This window comes from Megalobrama amblycephala, linkage group LG14 (genome assembly GCF_018812025.1).
Source record: "Megalobrama amblycephala isolate DHTTF-2021 linkage group LG14, ASM1881202v1, whole genome shotgun sequence".
Taxonomy (NCBI): domain Eukaryota; kingdom Metazoa; phylum Chordata; class Actinopteri; order Cypriniformes; family Xenocyprididae; genus Megalobrama; species Megalobrama amblycephala.
In genome coordinates this window covers 33,088,641-33,114,096 of record NC_063057.1, presented here as the reverse complement: position 1 = coordinate 33,114,096, position 25,456 = coordinate 33,088,641, and the positions used below count along the sequence as shown (strand labels likewise).

General features: G+C 38.8%; 1 pseudogene; it reads right to left on the bottom strand.

Moving 5' to 3' along the window:
- Positions 1-13,139: 13,139 nt before the first annotated feature.
- Positions 13,140-19,602, bottom strand: LOC125245492 (annotated as a pseudogene).
- Between the last annotated feature and the right edge of the window lie 5,854 nt (positions 19,603-25,456).

Here is a 25,456-nt window from a genome sequence, read left to right as displayed (position 1 = left end):
TGTTCAATACAGACCCGGTTCATTGAACAGTGTTGCTGATTGCCTATCAAGACTGCCTCTTGCTAACACTGAACATGATTTTGCAGAAACCATTGAGTCTGTTGCTATGATTTCATTTGCTTCCAGTGCAATCTCCAAGGAAGATTTCCAGTCTGCGTGCAACAGCTGCCCGGTGTTTGCAAAACTGCGTACATACACAAAAAACACAAAAAGGATGTTGATGTGGATTTACAGGGATACTTTCCTGTCCGACATGAGCTTGCTGTCGTGGATGGATGTATTGTCAGGGGAACATACCGTCTCTTGGTACCAGAATCATTACAGAGGAAACTCATAGAACTGGCACATGAATCACATCAAGGTATAGTCCGTACAAAGCAAAGACTTAGACAATTTTACTGGTGGCCAAGATGGACAGTCAGACTGAAATTCTGATACGCAACTGTCATACGTGCAAACAAAATGACAAGTCTGCAGTTACACATGATGCTCCTCTCAACCCTGTTCAATTACCTTCTGCTGCATGGGAAAAGGTCTGCACTGATATTGTTGGACCATTTGAAATGGCACCATCAGACTGCAGATACGCAATAACGCACGTGGATTACTTCAGCAAATGGCCGGAAGTCGCTTTTGTGTCCAGGGTTGACACATGTACTGTTAAACAGTTCTTGACTACTGTTTTTGCTCGGGAAGGAAATCCAAAAGAGTTGGTCTCAGACAATGGACCTCAGTTTATCTCTTCTGAGTTTTCTGAGTTTCTGAGAGAGAGAGACATCCGTCATTTCAGATCTGCTGTCTATTACCCACGTGCAAATGGAGAAGTCGAGAGGTTCAACAGAGTCCTCAAAGACTGTCTACAAACTGCTTCAATTGAAGGAGAGCCTTGGAAGACTTTCACTCAAACATTCTTGATGGACTATTGAAGTACTCCTCATGCTACCACAGGTGTTACACCATCTGAGTTACTCCATGGTCGACGTATGAGAACCAAGTTACAAGTCATGGACTTTCCTGTAAAAGAAACTGACAGAAACATGATACGAGAACAGGTGAAAAGGAAACAAGACAAAGTTAAACACTACATGGATTCCAGAAGAAATGCAAAGCCTTCAAGATTTCAACCTGGTGATCTAGTTCGAGTTAAGAAACCTTGGATGGTAAAGAAAGGTGATCGGAAGTTCACACAACCAAAAGCTGTTGTACAGAAGAAAGGTGAAGATTCCTACCTGCTTGATGATGGTAAGGTATGGAATGCCTCACGTCTTGCTGAACTGCCAGAATCGAGTGGAAATGTTACTCCTGCTGAGGTACAACATGGAAAGACAAGTCCAGTGAATAGGTCTGTTAGAGTTAGACAAAAACCTGTCTGGACCAAGGACTATGTTTTACATATGTAGGGATATGGAGAACTTGAGATAGCTGTGTGAATATTTGACTGAATAACACACACAAAGTGTAAACGTTTTTATTTCGTTGTTTCAATAATACTTGTTTATTCTTGACTTGTTTATTTATGTTGTGATATACAAACAGCTGTTTTCTTTCTGAAAAGGGGAAGATGTGGTGTTCTCTTTCCTTTGCATTGCAATGTTATTAATGTCCACTAGGTGGCACTGTGGTGTTTTACATGTTCCGATGTAAGAAGGAGATAAGAAGAAGAACTACATAGTAAAGAAATGCTAATCTATTGCTCATGTTCTGCCTGCTGATGATTATGACTCCTCCAACATAACATACAGTCCCAACATCATGCTGTGGGGGTGTTTTTCAGCTGCAGGGACAGGTCGACTGGTTGCAATCGAGGGAAAGATGAATGCGGCCAAGTACAGGGATATCCTGGATGAAAACCTTCTCCAGAGTGCTCAGGACCTCAGACTGGGCCGAAGGTTTACCTTCCAACAAGACAATGACCCTAAGCACACAGCTAAAATAACGAAGGAGTGGCTTCACAACAACTCCGTGACTGTTCTTGAATGGCCCAGCCAGAGCCCTAACTTAAACCCAATTGAGCATCTCTGGAGAGACCTAAAAATGGCTGTCCACCAATGTTTACCATCCAACTTGACAGAACTGGAGAGGATCTGCAAGGAGGAATGGCAGAGGATCCCCAAATCCAGGTGTGAAAAACTTGTTGCATCTTTCCCAAAAAGACTCATGGCTGTATTAGATCAAAATGGTGCTTCTACTAAATACTGAGCAAAGGGTCTGAATACTTTGGACCATGTGGTATTTCAGTTTTTCTTTTTTAATAAATCTGCAAAAATGTCAACAATTCTGTGTTTTTCTGTCAATATGGAGTGCTGTGTGTACATTAATGAGGAAAAAAATGAACTTAAATGATTTTAGCAAATGGCTGCAATATAACAAAGAGTGAAAAATTTAAGGGGGTCTGAATACTTTCCGTACCCACTGTATGTGTGAAAATGCAGAACATGAAAGAGATCGTGGATGTGTTCATGAAAATCGTCTGCTCAATATGTGCACGCTCACTTCAGAGACGGCTGTTTGTTTCGTGCGTATTTGGAGCAAGACGACTTTGCGCGCAGTTCTCCGGCTAGTTGTCATGGCAACTGAATCAACAAAAATCTTGCCTGGTAAAAATGTATTGGTCAAATGCAAGTCAGACAGAAACTAAAAGGATAAGAAAGGGCATCGTTATATTTCTTTTTATTAAAATTTAACAAAAGCTTATAATTTTGTGTGATCTACCAGCATTGTCTACTACGTGCATTTGAGAATCACAACTATGTCTCATGAGCTTGGAAATAGCAACCTCCGAGCAATAAAATATTCCTATAATGGAGTCTTGAAAGAGACTGCAGCAAGACAATAAAGAGATGTTCTATCTTTCTTCCATCACTCTCTCAGCTTTGACACTTTTTCTCTCAGATATTTCTCATGTCTCATTTCTGTCTACTCTTATTTCTCCTAAGGAATGTTAGAAGAAACATTTGAAACTGTTGATACTAAAATGAGGTATATATGAGAATCATGAGCTTAGAAAAAGCAACCAACTAAGCAATAAACTCTTTCCTATTGGTAGACTCAGGTCATGGAATCAGACCATTGTTGTTATTCTGGACAAACCAGAGGCTCAGAACGGTGCGGTTTATCTGTGGCCGCCTTACCTGTAACAGGCCAGAGACTCAGAACATGATTGTATCTGTCTGTTAATGATTCATGGAATAAACAGAAGACCCAGAAGTTGAATCTGTTAATGTCTCACTGGATAAACCAGAGACCAAGAACAAGGAAAGTCTGTTGAAAGGGTACATTTATTCTTTTCCGATGAGGAGGAGCTTCTCAATTCCAGTGCTGCAATTGGCTTCTGGCACCAGAAGGGACACATACAATGTGGCACTCATTTGCATAAAACACACAGTTATGTAAGGAACCCCGCATCGGCCCAAAAACGGACTCCAACGCCCCCGGGCGACGGTTAACGGGTGTATGCCTTTTCAGTGTCTCTATTAAGTTCACTTAATTTCACTCGTTTAATCTGACTCCAATTTCAAATGATTATTACACTTAGGTTGTGTTTCCAATTAGAAATTCATCATTAGTTATGCATTAATTTAGATATTTGATGATTCTGGATATCCCATATTTCAATTGTTCAGTCATTAGGGACCCGATGCCGCACAGAGATACTCGCCCCGGGATTTCGCGGTAAACTCACGGACATAAACTCGCCAGTCTGATCTTGTGTAATAAGTTGTAATAAGTTGTAATAAGGGTGTAATAAGTTGGCTAATACCTTTAGTCGGTTGCTTACTGCTCACTCGAACAAAAGTGTATTTTAATTTAGCCACTTCCATACAACTTGCTAAATCAGCGGTAAACAGAAATCAAAAGGTCTTCAGATGAAGTGCCTACTGCTCCTTCATTCATGCGCCTTCAGTTTGTTCTACCCTGGACACAGATTTACGGTAGAATTAGCCTCCCATAATTTACTGGTAATAATGATATCAGGAGAATCCAGAGTAAATCAAATATAACATTTTATTTGTCAGGTAAAAGTGTATCGTGTCAGTTACACAAATAACCAATTAAAGCCAATTCAGAAATGATAAATGCATAACATCGATTACTCAAAGAAATAAATATACACACAGTGTATATTTATACACTCTGTGGGGGCCTCTGGCTACAGAAGATCCCCCATGACTGCTTTGCAATTTACCTTACATACAGACCAAACAAAAGGGTTATAAATATTTACTACACCAACACCTGTTTTGGGGGGAGAAGAGAAGAGACACCACCCAAAAAGAGGACAGAATTTTTCAATCTTCTTCATAATACTAGTGACTGCTGCGAAATTGAGACCATTTTACCAATCGCACTGAGACATTTAAAATGATACCAAACATGAAAGGGAAAAACAATATATATACAAGTTACATTATACATAGAATATAAATTTTCAGTGACTTGAGGGGGGGGGGGGGGGGGGGGTTGCATACTGTAGATGTTTGAGGGCAAGGCGTTGTCCTATGCTATTCCTTTAAGATCTTCTCTCCAGATAAGCTTTATTATTTATTATATTGTGAAGTGAGTGCAGGTGAACAGAAGGAGGGATGATGATTTTCATCTGGACTATCCAATACTGCTGTTGCCCACTTTAAATTTTCATGTCTTTTCATGAAATTTTCATTGTCTGTCATTTTGTTGTTGTTAGGCCTGTGTGCTATATAGGTACTGTATACTATTACAGTTATCTACACAAAGTGATATGGAGCTGTAATGCCTGGAACTACTACTTTACTTATTCGTCAACCAATCAGATTCAATCATTTAACAGCCTGTAGTTTGTTCTGTGACAACGGCTGAATGTACATTATTCTATATAATAATAATAATAATAATAATAATGTAACAATAAACAACAATATAAAGAAATATGAATACACAACAATAAACCTCTTCCAGAAGCTCAAACATGCTGCATAACACACAAGAATGAAGCTTATTGGTTACGCAGCACGTTTGAGCTTCCACTCGATTCATATGGATTAGTTTTCTGATCTCTTTATGAACTTTTTGAAGTGTCAAAGTTTCATTTGCAAAGGCAATCTGTGGAAAGAAATCTGACTGCATTCTGTCATCAAAAAAAATCTTCATTTGTGTTTCGAAGATGAACGAAGGACTTGCAGGTTTGGAATGACATGAGGGTGAGGAATTGATGTCAGAAATTTCCTTTTGGGGTGAACTAACCCTTTAAATACAGAATTTTTCTCAAATAGCAGGTGTTCACCTGATAAAATACTGAAGAATAATAATCATTTTATTTTCACACTGAAGACCCATATTAATCATTCTTTGCAAATGCAACAGATGTTAGTTTAAATTCTAGTTTTCTTCCAAATTTGCTGTGTAATAGCCAATATGTTTTTACTCCAGTACAAGAAATTGAATCTAAATGGTGTGGATGTATGCTCTAATTATAGCTAATTTTTAGCACCCAGATGATTTCCTCAGAACAGTGAGATTCTTCTGCACATGTTAAAATTATGAATTTATTATTCACCAAAGTCATCTGGTTTCGAGATGGATTTGGACGGCAATTAATGTTGGATTATTATTTATTTTAAAAAGAATGTTACAAAGCGCAGTCCTGATTAAGTAAGCAGCAGTGATGAGAAACATCATCTGTGAAATTTGTTAGTCAATACACACATCTACGAGTGTTTATGCAGAGGCTAGCCTCGCTCCGCCTATACAGTTTAAAGGATATATTTAAGCAGTTATATGTTATTAAATGTGCAAATACATAAGACCTAAATGTTTAAGAAGACCCCATATGTGTATATTGTAAGTATAGGTGTTTGTAAATTTTATGCACAAACATGTATGCATTTTCATGAGATCACATTGGAAATGGAGGTATACTATGGGGAAGCCAATAAGTCTTAATGTCTGTCTGTGCCTCCATTTACCAAGAAGTGTAGTTAATTGGAGGCCTTTGTGGGCTCGCTCTGCTTTTGTATTTGAGTCATATAATGCTAAACTACTGGACATGATCAAAAGCACTCAAGGGGTTGCAATACAAATTTTCAAAACTTTTTGGTTACAAAAGACTTTTTCCTATCATGACTATCATGAAAGATGCCTCCAATAAAGGCTTTTCTTTTTCAAACTCTAACAAGACCAAAAACGTGACTCGGACCGGGATATCACTGCACTCGATCAAAGGATGGTCAATGACATGTAATGCCTGTCAAAATGATGATGACGACATCATGATGTTTATGGACTGTCTCTTTCATATTGATGAGACTGAAGGTGTCAATATGGCAAGTATTCTTGGTGACAGTGAATCCGACAAACTTCCCTGAAAGACGATTTGGCAACCTGGGCTACTGAAAACAAAATCACATATGTGGCATTTAATTCACTACTCAACATACTACGTTGGGATAGTTTAAATCTTCCAAAAGACTTGAGGACACTGCTAGGAACCGTGTGTTTCAACACAGAAATATGAGACACGGCTGGTGGCCAGTATTACCACTTTCAGTGTGCTGAAGTCAATTACAGAGGTGCTACATCAGAACATCTACATTCTGAGCAACATCCACAAGATGGAGCTTCAGGTCAGCATTGATGGTTTGCCTCTCTATAAGAGTTCAGCAACACAAGTTCTGCCCCATTTGAGGAACAATGCAAAATATTAGGAACCATTTTCATTTATTTTCTCACAACTCTTTAGTTAAATAAAGTTTTAAATGAAAGTAATTTAAGACTGTTCTCATGAGGATACTCAACAAAACTGATATTTTGGAATAATTGTGTGTGTTATTATTCATTCAAGCGTGACAGAGAACTCGATACTGGCGTGTCTCTTTCTAAAGGCTGGAATAAATTACACAAATTTTTCTACCGATTTACATTCTGAACAAGTTGCCTCTAGTTGCCAAAAGTCAGAGCCAGTCTGCAGATTTGAGCTGACAGATTCCATGGAAAATCGCATAGTATATGATGGTCACAGACTCAGACTTTGATTCCATCCATTCGGAGGATTTAAACCATGTTTGATATTTTGAGCCGATTTTAGAACACATATCAGTGTATGAAATGTGTTGCTAATAAATACAGTACACGGTACAGTCATACGCTGCCCAGACAATGGAAATCAAGGGTGCAAAGTCACAAAGATCGAGAAAAAAAAATGGAGACGACTGTACAAGATCGGGTAAAAAGGAAAAACTTACCATTATCCAGCTCACGGATCACAAGTTTGGTGCTTGATGAGTGATCATGTTGAGACACTATTATATACCGCTTACAGCTGCTAGATGGAGCCGTGAGCTCGCGCATGACATACATGAAGTATGTATGATCTGCCATTTGTTTAGTAATTGTTTGCTGCAGTTTAATCACACAGTCGGGTAAATACAGCTGGTGTCGCTTCCAGGTTGAAAAATACAGAAATTCTCATAAATACAGAAAAATCACTGAAGAATACTAAGTGGAGCTCCACCATGAAGGAAAAATTGCTTCAGTAAGTTACATTACTGTACTGTTAGCTTTGTCTTATGGGAGTTAGCAAACCACATTCTGAGGTAAATCCAGATTCATTCATTATTAGCTATGTTAATATTCATCATTATCCAGGGCTCGACATTTACACTTTATCCTCGATAAGAAGCCGGATTAAAATGCAACCTGGTCTCATAGGAGAGACGCAGTTTCCAACAGAAACGAACGCTAGAGGTGGTAAAATGTCAATAAGCACTTTTGATCGTTTTCATACACGGTCACGATTACGGCCGGGGTCTAATTATGGATGAATAAAGACTCATTTTCACGTCTCCTTGCCCAATATTATGTTATGACTTCAAAACTTTGGACTTTGCGTCGCTTGACCTGCTTATACATTTCGCTTTTTCTGGCCGTAACCAGCTTGCTTGGCTGAAAAACCGGTACGATCACGGACGCTTTTTACGTCACGTTTGCTTTTGTCAACGCTATCGGGTAGGTTTATGTGTAGCGTCAGTGGGACGTTATTTTAAAATGCAACGGAGCGCAAATGTCAAATCAGATCACCGCGGCGATTCGTCTAAAAAACAATGTCATAAAAACGTACCGTATTCACCCTATTATCTGCTCCGGCCAAAAAACAAAAACGCTTTTAGCGCCGCTCAGTGGACATTTCGCATTGAAACTGCAGCGAGATGTACGCATCGGTACGTATTTCTACGTGCCCATGGGTACGTTTTTGTAATGAGACCAGGTTGTTAAAATGTCAATAGCTGTGAATGATTGATTATATTACATTAAATGTAAACAGCAACGGATAATGGGTTATATTAAAGGTAACAACATAGATAAAACTACACCATTTACTTCTAACTCCTGTTGTAATCTGTAGAGTGCATACTTGACTGTGTGTACCCACCCCTGTCCATCTTCAAACACACTACTGCGGGTCACCACATCTCTTGCGCTTGTTTCACCTGTCATGTGTCTCCTGGTAATGAGGCGCATGTTTCTGTTTGTGTTCGGAACAATTTCAAAGTCTGGTAGTGTGTGATCCTCAGTCGTGTAGTGTATGATGGCCAGCTTTTCTCTGTAACCATTTACAAAGTCGCCAAGTGTATGATGCCTGCTGTTTAAAAATTCATTAAGATTTTAAAAGTCCAGCCTTAAGCCACATTTTGAGTACACAGTCATGCCTGGAAACAAATCCTGTTCAAATATATAAGTGAACATCACATACCTGGCATTTCCAATGCATTTGGTGTTTCTATGCAAAAAAAAAAAAAAACTTTCCTGCTTCTAGTCAGTAAGCTCACCTTCACCATATTCAGGTCATATTCGGGCCAGTATTAGGTTACTGTGATTATCAAAAAAAAAAAAAAAAAAAAAACCCTGGGAAACGCAACCCTAACACATCACTTAAGTATTAGCTATGAACACAATCTCAATAGTATTCATAGGGATTGTACCTACACGGCAAAAATCTTATAGAAAAGTTATTATAGTTAGTCAACATCTAAAGTGAACCATAAATTCAAAGGAAAAACCTATTTACAATGTAAAATGTAAAGAATGTACAAACATTTTCTCTTTTTAGGACAATTATTCCTGGTCAGAGTGTGAAAGCAAGGAAAGAAAAGTGTGGCCTTCAACTGACTCAATATATTAATATTATTCACTTATTAGAAAACTTGAAATCGACCATCTCCTCAACATTAGCGAATGTATCGCTACAGTCTGGAGATAAACTGGAGATAAAGTTGGCTAGAAAGATTGGACACCTTGCCATAGTGCTTCCATCAGACATTGAAGCATTAATATATTGTTGTTCTGTCCTTTATCTCAAACACCTTGCTTGAGTATGCAGTCAGATAACGTCTCCCAGGAATGGTTTTCAGGATTTACTGCTGTCCGAGGAATAACGTAAAACTGTAAAAGTACAAAATACAGAATTCTAAGTGTACAGAATCAATAACATGTTCACATAAACACAACAAAGGCTCTTTACATTCCTTATAGTTAACATTGACTATATCAGACATAGATTGTGCAATTCACAAAATAAAGGGAAATTAAATTAACATCTGGCATATAAGATACAGTATAACTGTTACAAATCAGGTGTGTAGGAACACGCACAACGAGGAGTATAAGATCAAAGTCAAAGATAATCCAAAGGAGCATACAGGAACACAGGAGATACACACACTAACATACAACGTATGATAACCAAACAAAGACATGAGTGAAGGGTGAGTGGTTATATACACAATCCAAATGAGTGTTAATGATGATAATGATCTTCAGGTGCGTGTGATGGTGACAGAGGGAGTGCTGGGAAGTGTAGTGCAGGAACCGGAGGTTGTAACAATACCAATTTAAAGTAAATATGCACAGGAATTATAATGTAGCAATATCTACATACCAAAAGTGCCTTCAAATCAACTTAAATCAAGCAGCAATAGCCATGACCACATGCTCTTGGTAAAGACTAGAAGGGATACAGCTACGGCCACTGGACATTTTAATATTTATTTATTTAATTTAATAACTGCATTTGCAGTATTGTAAGGGTAGGTTTAGGGTTGGGGTAGGTGTAGTTGTTAATAAAATACAATCTGATAATTAGCTAATTAATTTACTGTTATTTTACAATGAAGTTTTGCCTCACTTCCGGCCGTTGCTGTATCTCTTCTAGGCTGCTGAAACTTGGCTCACATTAGTGATGTCATCATATAAGGTCTTAAACAATTATATGCAATACCCCACTTTGAACAGAAGGGGTCACTCTACTATAACTAGTTAATAGGCTAAATACAAAATGTTCATAGAGAACAGCACAATTGTAAATATATAGATTAAATATATATGTAATTTAACAGTATTATAAATAGAGTTAGAATATAAAAAGTGAATCATATTGTGTTTAGCATATTAATATTTCTGAATGTGACTATCTATGACAACTGAATTGACTTGCTCTTAAGTAACATCATGGTTTCTTTTTTTCCTTTAACCCAAAAGAAAAGGCAGTAGTCTGATGCAAGCCAGATCTTGAATCATTGGAGCTCTTGTAATGATGACATTAGACTTCTGAAATTAATGATTTTTTAAAGGTTGTGATGCTTTTGTCCTTTTTGCACGTCATTTTGTCATAGATTGTGTTAAACGGTCAAATAAAATAGGCTGTAAAAGGCGTCATTTATATTTTAAAAGGTTTTCCACATTTTTGAAATGGTCAGGAATTTGTTGAAGCATTATTGAAGTGTTGCTGAAATATTATTACTGTTTAAGTGACTTTGAATCAACATCACATTAACATTGATCAATCAATATTTACCAATGATTATTTTTGTTCATTTCAATATTGATTCAACAATGGTGATGTAGAATCGATCATAGTGTAATGTTGATTCACTGACATTACCTTTGATTATTTTGTTGAAATCTCACCATTGTTTCAACACTATGTAGTGATTTTACTTTTGCCCATTCAAGGACGCAAAGTCAAGTAGGGATTGGTACTCACGTCACCGCTGACGTTGTGATTTTTGGATCACACATTTCTTAAGGTGTGGTTATGAGTACATCAGATGACCACTTCCCCCTTTTTCCTAGTTCAGGGCACCAGTCAAGGTCTGTCACCTTGGCAGTATGAGGAGACTCTCAACAGGGGCTTTCATTCATTTAGAATTAATGTAAAGTGGTCAGCTGATTTATCTGAAAGATTGGTGAGATTGCTAACATGTAAAGCCTTTTAAAGGAGAAGTGATATATTTCCTTTCAGTGTGTCACTAATTAAGGCCCCACCTACAACAATTGATGGGAACTCCCAACCGGAATCATTGGATATAGAACTTAATAAGAATTAATTTAATACAAGTTTTGCTGAAGTTAACTAAATTTACAGAACATTTCTCCTTGGACATGAAAAAATATCAAATTAAACAGATGCTTCAGTCAACTGGCTACAGGTGCATAATAGGTTGTTTGCAATCACGTGGTTCTGGTGACGCGCGGAATTCCGGTGGAAGGCAAGCAGTGAAAATTAGAATGGAAGAGATGGGGAAAAGTCCTTTCTTTGCTGGTTTAGAAAGGTTTAAACAGAAAATCACAACATATATTGGACGTGATCTTTATGTTATGAAGAGGAGCGACTTTTCCGCTGAATTAAAAGACTTTCCTGCCATCGAGGAGGTAGATATAGAGGATGTGAAGCTGCCGTCACGCCATGTTCAGTTATAGTCTGGGTTTGTTTATATCGCGCTGCCTTTCTGCTAGTGAAGTTAGAGCAGTATTTTGATTTTCTGTCGTGATTGTGAAAAATGTCGCCATTGTAGATCATTTATGCTGAATCGAGAATTGTAATAGGAACTCACGATATCTTTCGTGTAAAAAAAATGGACAGTAATACAATTTTCGCCTTGGTTGAGAAGGTGAGGGAAGATGACTAGAAAATGTAGTAATGTCACTAAATAAACCCACTGCCTTTCACTCAAAATAATCACATACTTTGCTGAGTTTTGTATTTGGTTTTTGTGTAATAATTAACATTATGTTTTAGAGTATGATCACTCGGCTTGTGAATGATTATAACTTGTTCACAGCCACTTGAAATAAATACAAAAATACAGCGTGTCTGTGTCCTGAACGTGACCCTCCGATTCTCCTCCGTGGTCATATGGGAATGTGAATATTTACAAAAACAACATTAAAACTAGTTACATTTACACACTTCCAACAAAGAAATGGATCGACTTCTGTCAGCTTGTTGAAAACATTTATTTTATTTGGACATTTTCTACCATACGATGGCTGAAGCAGCAGCGCGTGACACTGTTCTCATGGTAACCAGATCAACATTGTGAACAGAATTCTACAAAACTTAAAGTGAAAATACCAAATTATAATTAAATAGGATAAAATATCTTCTCCTCCCTGCAAACGATAGCATGAAGAATGTGAATATTTAACCAAGTCAAAAACAAAAGATAAGCAGGTATCCATATTCATTTAAGTATCAGCAGACGCAAAACGCTATAAAAGGCTACAACTTTTAAAGTTAAAAAATGAAATAAGTTATAAAAAACGGTATAAGTTATGTAAACGATATAAACACCTTCTGGGTTCTCGATTTTATCGATTTGAGCAACCATAAACAACGCGAATTTTGAGTTTTTGATAGGATTGCTATATAGAAACATCACTCCCTGCCCTCCAGACTCATTCACGCTGCTGCTGTGACGTCATGTGCAAACAACCTATAAGGTTCTCCACCTTATTATTTTTAGAGAAACAGTTTATCTTTCAATAAGATAGCGTAACTCTTCCATAGCCACACCCAACTTAATCACTTGTATTCTATGTATCTTATGCACTTTATTCCTTTATCATTCACGGTATCCATTTAGTAGTTGTGTTAGTTATTCTTGTTTATCTTTTTGTTAATAAAATTTATTTTATTACACTTGTGTCTTCCTTGTGACAGAAGAGGTATTTATGTTCCACTTGGTCAAGTCCGATGACAGTGACGTCTTCCACTGGTTGTGCTGGGCGACGATGCAGTGGGGAGAGGAGCCAGAATCTGTTTCAACAGTCTTGAACATGAAGCTCTGTGGGATGCTGATCTCCTGGAGCACCAAAGGGTCCTAAAATCTGGAACACGCAGATGAGGCCCTGGTGTAGGTGCAGAAGGTACTTAACAATCTGGAACACGCAGACGAAGGAACCTTGGAGTGAAGGTTTGCTCTCCTGACCTTAACCTTGTTGCAGATGTCGTTACTGCCTCGCTGGACGGAAACTGAACGTAGTGTTTGTTGATGTCTCTTTCCTCACAAGCTGTAGACTCAGATCATGGGATCTGTTGTTGTCTCTCTGTACATTAACAACTGAATTTGTATCAGATGTTGCACTACAAATAACTGTCACTGAGAATACTTATTTTCTGTGAATAAGTATGAAATGGATGTGTGTAGTTTGCATCAGTTCTAAGGTTTTCAGACATAGTTTTGAATGGATTTGGATGGATCTTTGTGATCTCTCTTTGTTTCACCCATTGCTGCTAAGGTCCCGAGGAATTTTTATGGTGGTCTGTGACCAGCCTTAGGAAGTAGTGTCTAGATGGGTGAAGGGCAGAAACTGCATGTGGACCATGTGGAAGTCCTGTCCTTCCTGGTACAAGAGTCTTCTTCTTGCCCTCTAATAGGTGTCTGGATGTTGTCCTGACATCTTTATCTGATGCCGTTGGACAGTTTGTTTGTGTTAGTCCACCAAGATCCAATCAAAATGTAGCAAACCTTTGTCCACTGTTATGGACAGAGAGGGGCCCGGCCATAAACTGGGCCCTGGAAAGTGCTGTTCCCTACAACAAAATGTTAAAGTTGAAGCATCAACATTGTTTCAGTGACTGCATGTTATCTGTGTCTCTCACTGTATTGATCTGGTCAATCTTCAGTATTTGAGCTGTGTGTCATCTAAAGGGTTAATGTTCAGTCTTTGTCTTCATCAAAGCTAATACTTTTGAGGTCTGAGTTCAAGCTACTGTTGGTTATATTTGACTGAACTCATTGTTTGGACTTTATTAAATATGTTAATAAATAATGTTAAATAATGTTTTTATTGTGATAAGATGTCCTCATGTACTTTACTCACTGACCCGATACAGTAGTTACTGCCATTATTTACATCTATGGTGAGAATAAACTTGACTCAGTTACAACACACTTCACAAATGTACTTCATTTAATTGCTCTTTTTTCTTTCATTTACTTTTTTTTATTTTAAATATTTTTCTCACAGATCCATTTAAAATCATCATTACAGGGATAATCATGCCACCCTGATGAATAAAACAAAGCACAGTTCTCTCTTTTATATCCACTTGGTTCTCCAAACGCCCAGATCCTGAAAGAACAGATCAGCATTAGATGTTCAGTGCTGCTTCCTGTGTGATATGATACTGACTGTGAGATATGATCATTTATTAGAGAATAATCAGTTTAATTCAGTGATTTCTTACCCAGAGGTCATGTTGGTGCCATCAACCCATTTCCATCTGCTCTCCTCATCACTGTCAGTCAGACCAATCCAGACACTAGTACCACCAGATATCTTTTTAACAAACTCCTAGTAGAATGAAGCAGGAAGTCACATTTAAAGGGTTTGTTCACCTGAAACTGAAAATCCTGTCATCAGTTCCTCAAACTCATGTTGTTCCAGTACACAATATTTTTAATGAAATCTGAGAGATTTCTGTTCCTCCATTAAGTCTATTCATCCAAAACTATGATGCTTCAATAAGTTCATAAAGAGATTGTAAATGTAATTCATATGAATTGAGTGGTTCAATCCAAGTGTTTCAAAGAGACATGATTGCTTTATATGATGAACAGGTTTAATTTAGGGTTTTATTCACATATAAACATTGATCAGCGAACAAACGTAGAGCAACTTTGTTCTCATGCATTAAGTAAGATCGGTTGAGCTCTGTGTATGTTCGATGAGCAGTTTGAACCGTCAGAGTTTTGGGTGAATACACTTTAAATGGAGGAACAGAAATCTTTCAGATTCGATAATATCTTCATTTGTTTTCTGAAGAAGAACTAAAGTCTTATGAAAAGACAGGAGGGTGAGGAATTGATGACAGAATGATCATGTTTGGGTGAACTAACTCTTTAAGGTCTGTGTTGGTGAGTAGACATTCATACTGTGAGCAGCACAACCTTTGGTGCCCAATCTATCTTTCACTCACTTGTTCCTCTCTGTTGTTTATAATGATCAGATCTGCTCCTCTCTCTGTACAGTATCTTCTGCTCTCAGCCCAGTTCCTCTTCTCAGAGGAAATGAAGTAAAGACTGGATTGATAAATATATCCACCTGTAAACACAAACCAGATCATTGGCTAGTTTTTTCCACCTGTACTGAATTATGACATTTCTTTGATAGTGGCACTTAATATATATATTAAGTATATATTGGTGTATATATAACTAGATGTATATAAAGACAATGCAAGTTTATGGAATGACCCCATTTAGATATTTAAGTAAACACTTGTACAAGTAATTGTACTATAATTTAACATTACCCGTTTCATTGAGCATCTTCCACAGTTCATTTCTCTCCTGATTGAACTGGTCTCTTTCTTTAGTTAATTCATCTCTTTCATTTGTCAAGGCCATGTTCTTGTTTAGTAGCTGCTCTCTCTCATTGGTCAGGTCTTTGTTCTTTATTTTCAGCCCATCTCTCTCTTCTGTGAGGTTGGTGATGTTAGTTAGTAGCTGGTCTCTCTCATTGGTCAGGTTTTCATTCTTGGACATTAAGTGTCGTCTCTCTAGAGTGAACGTGACACACAGCACTATGACTGCAGTCAGCAGAAGAACACGACAGCACCAAACACACTGCAGCTGCTCTGGAGCTTCTGATCTTCACACAATCACTTCCTGAAAATGACAGACATCAAGATGAATGTTTTCTGTTTCCTAATTGTATGTTTGTGTTGTATGTGTACCTGTATGGTTTCTCTTGGTTCAGTGTTTATATTGCCATGAACAGGCTGAGACATTTTTGTTCACATGATGGAAGCTATATGTGTTTCTACTCTGTAGTCCTCTGCTATTTGAGACTCTACTTTTAGAAGTTGAGGCCATTATTTTGCAAAGTATGTCACAGTACAAGAGCATGTGACATCCTGTCTGTTAATACCAATATATTTGCATAAGGAAAAGCTCTTCCTATAGGGCACTATTGTGATATTGTGGTTAGATGTAGCAGCCTGGTTCAAATTAGCACAGTACAGTTATACATGAGAGAAAAGACACTTTACTTACTCCAGTGAAATCAAAATTGATGAGAAAATGTAACTTAATTGTGCTTGAAATCAGTCTGTGTTTTTCTGTTGCATGTTTGTTTCTATCGCCTGCGATGCTTCTTTTCAGTTCAAATCAATCACATGTCACTGAGAACGTAAATGATTTGTCTCAAATCATGTGAGGATCAATGCTCAAGGAGGGCTAGGGTAAAGATTTTGAACTTTATTGACATAATGAGGCCGGCACAGAATGATGCTTTCAATGAGTTTATGTACAATCAGTCATACAAATTTGGTGTCATGAAGGCAGTAAAGTCAAGCCTGTGGTTTCTCTGTTTCTACACCAACACAAAGATAGAGCAGCATTCTCATGAACATTATTATGAAGGCCTCAGGTACGGTGTACATTTAAGGACATCCACAGAACTCAGTCATATGATGAAACGGTATCATGCCTCAGACTGAAAGGCTTCAGGTCTCTGGAAAAACAACAGCTACAATTTTTAATCAGATTGATGGCTTAATTTATTTGAAAAACATTCATGTAATTTTCATGTAAACACCTTAATCGATACAATTGAGTTTGATCTGAATGAAATTTCGATCCGATTGGAAGAGGTGGTTTATTCCTTTTCAGTATTCACTACAGAAATTGAAAGTAAAAAGTGACGGAGCTGATGCTGCATTAATGGAGCATATTTTCTCAAAGATGAATTTCAACATAATATAACGGTACATAACTATCTTAATTAGCATTTCCCTATTGGATTCCGTCCATTTATTAGGTTTCAGAATTGGCTCTATAGCGCCACCTATAAAACTTCAACGGTGTGCGCCTCATTCAACGTACATGTACGAAATTCGGTACGTACGTGTAACGTCCCATTACCTACAAACAAGTCCTAAACACAACAGGAAGTCAGCCATTTTGAATTTCCTGTGCAATTTTTGCCCATTTTCAAGCCTCGTACTTTAACAAACTCCTCCTACAGTTTTAATCCGATCATCTTCAAATTTGGTTTGTGTAATCACAAGGCTTGTGCGACGCTAAATTGTGAAGATCTTGAGTTTTCGTCAAAGGGCGTGTCCGTGGCGGCCTGACAAATTTTGATGTTTCGCCATAAAACAGGAAGTTGCTGTAACTAAGGCAAACAATGTCCAATCTACCCCAAACTTCACACATTTGATAAGAGTCCTTCCCTGAACACATCTACATGACAATATTCAGTTATAGTAACAGCGCCACCTACTGGCAACAGGCAGTGATGTTTTTAACAATATGATGCACTATTAGTAACATACTAAAATATGCAATTGAGTACTAAATATGCTAGAAACATTCTAAATCATGCTAGCAACACCTAGCTGACTGCTAAAGCATGCTATTATCATCATGAAACAGGAAGTTGTTGTAACTCAGGCATACAGTGTCTTTTCAGCCCCAAACTTCACATGTGTGATAAGAGTCCTGGCCTAAAGACATCTATATGCCAATATTCAGTTAGTCATAGCACCACTTGCTGGCAACAGGAAATGGTATGCTTTACACTGTATTTCACTCCCTGAAACACATTTTAATATACCAAGAAGTACTAAACATACTAGAAACAGGTTAAATCATGAAACACTTAGCTGAGTGCTAATGTATGCGATTAACACCACATAACAGGAAGTTGTTGTATCTCAGGCATACAATGTGCGATCTGCTCCAAACTTCACATGTTCGATAAGGCCTGAAGACATCATCATGGCAATATTCAGTTGTGGTCAAAGTGCCACCTGTTGGCAGCAGGAAGTCTGGCACTTTCAAATGACTTTGCAATAATTATCCTGTATTTACTCGCTTACACGCACGTCGGCCACTGTTCACTGTTTTCCTGAGCCCGAGTGCGAGGGCCCTTTCATCGCTGCTTGCAGCTTTAATTTATTCATTATTTCTCTTGTGGCCGTACTTATAGGCAAGTGAAACAAATGAGAATAAGACAAATGAGGTTGTTTTGCCTTGAAGTAAAGCTGTGCTTAGTTTTCATTGATGACTGCAGAGTTAGGAAATATTATACACTCTTAATAATTTTAATTATAGGCCTATAATTCATTGTATAATAGACCTAAAAATGTTTCAAAGATAGTTAATAGCCTCATCTTTTATTATCCTCACAGCACGTCAGTTATGTGGTGATGCGCTATGAAATTATTGCAGGGCAAATTTATTATAATATTAATGTAATAATGAAAGAAGCCTAACCTAATAGTAATGGGCTAATAACAGACTAGAAGAATGTAACAGGCCTACATGGAAATACCAAATCCTCTTAATATTACCAAGATTTGATGCTTTTGACAATATCTCTGGCTGTCGTCGATAAATGATCATCGTCTGTTGATGCAACCTGGGTTATCTCAGGGGCCACAGTGCATGTTCTGTACGCCACTGCCAACAGGACAAAAATAACGATGAGCTCTGTTGGTGTCATGTCCATGGTTGTCCAAGTGTGATTGATATGACGTCACAGACGCAGAGTGCATGCACAAAAGTTTTAATCAGAATGTATATAAAACACATATAAATGGATATTTGAATCAGATTACAATGTTTAGAGTACATATAAACAGATCTGCAATTGGATTCAATTCATTCGGATTGATGAAAATTGGTGCATGTAAACATAGCCATTGTCAGATCTCATACAATTAGGCATCGGACGAAACGGACTGACCATCCTAACTGAAACACACAGGTTGAGTAAACATTTTAGTCAGTTTCTTTTTCTCTCTCTCCAAAATCGTATAAAAATGGTTAGTTATTAAATCGTACAATAGCATCAGAAGAACACAAAGCTGAACCAAACACACTGTAGCTTCTTCTGATCGTCACACAATCACTTCTGAACAGCACAGGTCTGACATTAGATGACTGAACATGTGCAGACTCTGATGATTTGATCAAAGTAATGAATGTGATTACCTGTACGCTGAAGTGGTTGGTGTGTGTTTGTCTCTGTCCTGAAGTCATGATCTCTCACACATTCTGCACTCTCATAGATTTCCACTGTCATCTCCATTCTGTCTGTGTTCATTCTCTCAGACTCAGTCCTGATCACATCTTCATAAATACCATCAGACATTTCTGTTTGTTTCCTTGTTTGTTGTAGATGTAGTCAGCACTCGTCTTCTATTTAAAGCTAGTGACAAACAAACTTGTGGTCAATGTGTGAATACAAAAACATGACATCAGACCCTTTGACATGAAACAGAAGCTGTGAAAGTCTTTTCTTCTCTTTTGTGATGTATATTTGAGTGACACTCGCCTATTGCTGTGATGTCATGTGATTGACAGGTTGTGCCGCTCTCGCTCCAGTAAACACATCAGAGAAGAGAAGAGAAGAGAAGAGAAGAGAAGAGAAGTCATTGCAAGAGGGAGGGGAAGTTATTTTAATTAAAGATTATGAGGACATGTGAATTTAAATGTGATGTGCATTGATAAATCACTTCATAAATACTGCAATATTCCATAAAAAATAAGAATTGTTGATTTTGATTTCAGCGTTGTTGTAGAAAAATTCTTTATTCCTTCAGTGGTGAGAATGTAATGAAACAAACACTTCAGGAAATGTCTTTGTTGAATTTTATTCTTGCAAGAAGGTTGTTTAAAGAAGATTTCTACACAGTTCTACAGAGAAGAACACCCTCACCCAGAGCGGCTGTCTTATATACCTCTCTTATTGTTCCTTGTTACCCCAAACCAATCATAACACTGTCAGGAAATGAACACGGAGAGAGGATCCAAGTGCAAGTAAAACAATATTTATTGACAGAATACGCTGTACAATAACTTCACTCCAAATGGGCAGATGTTGCAGTGACTGAGGCGTGCTGAAGCAATGGCGTGCGGAGGCAGATGAACGGGGTGGCGCAGGGCTGCAGCGGGTATCAGAAACCAAGGATAATCCAACCCAGATGCGGGCACAAGACGATAGTCCAGAAATCCAGGAAACGAGAAGTGAAACACGGAACACACGACACTGGGACAACGAACTGACAAAGACACCATGTAGACACGCACGAGATATAGTAAACACAGAACAAGACATGGCTGGCAGCACATCACAATCAAACAGGTGGGTGACGCCCACACAATCAGTAACCACAGGCAACACACCACAACCACAAGAGGGCGAGTAAGTGAACCCATGAACCGTGACAAACACGTTACCGTATTAGGATCATAAAAACTGAAAAAAAGAGAGGGGTCTAAAACTTAGCAGATGCCCTATTGAAGTCCAAGCTGTCAAGACAAACACATTTGCACCTTTGCCTCACTTCCTTTGTTAGTTTCAGAAGCGTTTCTTAAAAGAGAACAGCATTAGCAGTAATTTTCCACTGAACAAGCTGTTTTAAATTATACACAAGACAGAGAGAAAACAAGTATCAATGCATCCATTCATAAATCAGGAGAATAAATGATAAGCAATAAAAATTCCTCTACAATGTTTAGAACAAGCACTGGACTGTGGCAGGTTACTGGGGAAATCCACATTTGGAAAGGAAATATATTTACAGGAACATTTCAGCAGGTTCAAGATGAGATGAGATGTAAACATCCTCAGTTTGTTAATGCATACTGCACACGTATCAGTCTCACCAATGCTTTCCTGAATTTTTTGTGTGTGTGTGTGTGTGTTGGGAAATTGTGAAATCTGAGGTAAGGCAACAAAAAGGCAAAACAAAGCAATTTAGTAACACAGGACGGGGGTGAAAACTTTTGAACAGGATGAAGATGTCCAAATTGAAGATGTCCTTATTTTGTTGAAATATATATATATTTTTAGTACTGCCCTTTGGAAGCAACAGAAGACACTTACATATTTCCCTGAAAACAAATTAAGTACAATTTACCTTGATCTTCAAATTCAAAAAGTTTTCACCCTCCTGCTCTTAATGCATCGTGTTTCCTTCTGGAGCATCAGTGAATGTTTGAATGCTCACATTCGATGGCGTCTGGCACTTTGGAGAGGTGTTCTCCTCACGGATGAATCTGGTTTTCACTGTACAGGGCAGATGGCAGACAGCGTGTATTGTGCCTTGTGGGTGAGCGGTTTGCTGATGTCAGTGTTGTGGATCGAGTGGCCCATGGTGGCGGTGGGGTTATGGTATGGGCAGGCGTATGTTATGGACAATGAACACAGGTGCATTTTACTGATGGCATTTTGAATGCACAGAGATACCGTGACGAGATCCTGAGGCCCATTGTTGTGCCATTCATCCACGACCATCACCTCATGTTGCAGCATGATAATGCACGGCCCCATGTTGCAAGGATCTGTACACAATTCCTGGAAGCTGAAAACATCTCAGTTCTTGTATGGCCAGCATACTCACCGGACATGTCACCCATTGAGCATGTTTGGGATGCTCTGGATCGCTTATATGACAGCATGTTCCAGTTCCTGCCAATATCCAGCAACTTCACACAGCCATTGAAGAGGAGTGGAACAACATCCCACAGGCCACAATCAACAACCTGATCAACTCTATGTGAAGGAGATCACACTAACAGAAGTAATAAAGAGAAGAGTTTTCGATCTGGTTTCTAGAGTGTTTTTGCTGGTTTCTTGACATTTCTAGGGAAAGTTACTTCTCATTATCAGTGTTCCTGCTTGTTTCTTGCATATTTAAACTCCCCCTGTTTAATGAATTTACTCACAAAATAGTCCTGAAAGGAAGTCACTTTAGTTTCATATCCAGACTGTGTGAACAGAACCATATGTCTAAAACAGGACTGACATCTGTATTCTGCTGTTGTGTGAACGCAGCCATCAGAAGAAGACTAAAATTATTTGTTTATTTATTCAAAAAGGAGTTTCAGGAACTTAAGGTTTACTTATAATTGTAAACTGATTAAGGTTCACTTATAATGTTAATAATGTTTTCCGCTATACATATGGAAACCGTATCAACGCCAACTCGCTATTGCATGTGTCCCAATCAGTGGGGCATGTCAGTTCATGATAGGCATTTTCAACCGCCTTACCCGATTTGTAAACCCCACCGCTGAGTCCACTCGTTTTGGCTAAGTCCGATGAGAGAACGCCGTGCACACTGTGGCTGCCGTATCTCATCATCAGTTTTCATCGTTTCTTGTTGTTTGCTAACTGTTTGCAAGCTGTGTATCACCATCCTGTCTTCGTCGCTGGTTGTCTGGATGTTTGGACTCGTGTTTTCTACTAACTACAACATGCTGCTGTCTCGACCTTTATGTTTGGATTATTTGTTTTGATCAAATCGATCACCAGTATTTCAACCTCCTCCATCACTATCAACATCAATCATTGCTTTCTCTTGTGTTTTTCCCCATTTTGGATATAAAATCATCAAAGATAAACATTGCTGGATTGTTCCCTAGTTTTCACAAACTTCTGCCTTTACCTTGTATGGCTGGTGTTTGTGACGCACCTCAATTTTCCCCACAAGCCCTCTGCCTGTGTCTGGTTTAATGCTTGATACCTTCGGTGAGTAAGTCTCCCCTTCCTCATTGATTGTGTTTTGTCTGTTTTCCTCACTGGACTTGGCTAACGTGTGTGGTGTGGCCTCACTCCTCTGTTCCCCACGAGCCCTTTGCCCGTGCCCATTGCTGGGTTTCTCGGTACGTTTGAAATCGCGGGTCATGGCAGATCTGGCAATCGTACCCCCCTAGGCTTGTCTAACGTAGTTCATGTAACAGTTTTTGGTGTGGCTGCGTTTTGTGAGTGCTGCTCGTCTCAAATTGACCCTTCACAAAGACCTGCCCCCCTTATTTCAATTATAGCATCAAATAAACATGAATGAACATGAGAAGGAATGTTGTTTCAAACGCGGAAAGATGTCAATACACACCATTTTTCAAGTTTGAGTCCACCAAGGTTAATCTTCTAACTCCTGACTGCTTTGTCAGACAAAATGGCGGCGTTCTGATTGGTTAGATCACTTGGCAATCAAACTCCCGGCAAAGGGTCAATTGTGTAAGGCAATGTACTTCATTAATAAACTTGCGGTCACTAAACCACTACCCCTTTTGTTCTTTTTCTCTTTTTGTTAAACATTGAGCTTTTTACAACTGCACCAATTGAAATGTTTTTCTCAGCTGGATTTTTCTACATGTGAATGGTGTAAAAGCCTCAGGAATTGCTCGTCGCCCTTGTTATAATCATCGGTCTCCTAAGTGCTGGTTGATTCAATACTCCTCTTCTCCATCTTCAATACCCATGACGCGTCACCATAACGACAAGTGCTTTTGTTGCAGTAACATGTCTCGTACTCTCACACCTCTGGCTAGAGATGTGACATACTCCCAGTGCTGTGAAACTCATACGCCCCTTAGACATAACTTTGCTCTACTCAACACTCGCTCCCTCGGCCAATAAAGCTACACTTCTGAATGACATTATCATCGAAAGAAAGTTGGACATACTACTACTACTCACTGAAACCTGGCAATCACCTAATGACCTTATGGAGCTTAACTTGCTGACTCCTCCTGGATACTACCATCTGTCTAAACCACATCTCACTGGCAGAGGCGGTGGCCTGGCAGCTGTGATTAAGAACAACTATAAGACTATCAATATCGACTTCCATGTTGTTGTTAGCTTTGAATATCTGTTGTTTAGAATTGCTGGTCCCACACCACTCTTGATTTTGCTGATCTACAAACCGACTAAGCATCATGTGTAACGGAGGCCAGCTAGTAGTCGCTGTGCAAGTAAACCTCCTCTGATCTCAAGAGATGTTCTAGCGACTGAAGCCAGAGGTTGCAGCCTTTAGCCTCCTCGTTAGAGCATCCGAACTCCCACGCCGGAGACCCAGATTCAAGACCCGCGCAGAGTGGGGCGAGTAGGATCTGGGTGAAGGGGTTACACATGCAAACTTTCTCTCTGATCTCTCCGAGTTGCTTAGTATTATAATCTCTAACTTTACTCTCACCAATACATCTGTGGTTGAACAGCTGATTCTGAGCTCTAACTCCTCCACCTGCCAGTTAGATCCTTTACCAACACATCTACTCAAAAACTTTCTCCCTTCCCTCATTATACCCATCACCCACATGATAAATAGTTCCCTTATGACTGGTTATGTACCACCTGGTCTGAAAATAGCCATGATCACCCCTATACTTAAAAAACCTGGCCTTGATGACACAGTATTGAGTAACTTTAGACCAATTTCCAATCTTCCTTTTTTTGTCTAAAGTCTTAGAAAAAGTGGTTGCCAACAATTGCAGACTCATTTGGACAAAAATAATCTGCAGGAACCATTTCAGTCTGGTTTCCGCCCCCGCCACAGTACAGAGATTGCTCTTCTCAAAGTGGTGAATGACCTCCTCCTCGCCTCTGATTCTGGTGTCCTCAGCCTTCTGGTCCTTTTGGACCTGAGTTCAGCTTTTGATACCATCTGCCACTCTACTTCTGTCCCGTTTGTCTGCGATCAGCATTTCAGAAACAGTTTTTCAATGGCTAAGTTCATATCTCACAAATTCTCATTCTGTCACCCTCTCCTGTCGAGTGCCTCAAGGATCTGTCCTTAGCCCACTTTTATTTGTAATCTACACACTTTCCCTAGGTCAGATCATCCGGCGCCATGGCTTTAATTTCCAGTTATGCTGACGACACACAAATTTATTTTACTGTACAACCTAACTCTGTTTTTCCTCCCCCTTCTTTAACATCTAGCTTACACAATCTCAAAATATGGATGGCTCAAAACTACTTAAAGTTGAATATGGAAAAAACTAAAATTCTGCTCGTAGCCCCTAAATCCCTTGACTTTCACCCAACATGACTTTTCTATTAACTCCCTCGGGTCGGCGTTCCTCGGGTTCTTACCAGTGTGAAAGAGACTCAAAATACTCCGTCAACGTTGCACATACAATTAAGAGTTATACACCATTTTAATCTGTTGAATGTATTCTTTTATTTGTGTACACTTCGAAAATGACCAATCGTTTAGCTAGATAAGACCCTTATTCCTCGTCTGGTATTTAAAGCCCTTTGAAGCTGCACTAAAACTGTCATTTTGACCTTCAACCGTTTGGAGTCCATTGAAGTCCACTATAAGGAGAATAATCCTGGAATGTTTTCATCAAAAACCTTCATTTCTTTTCGACTGAAGAAAGAACGACACGGACAT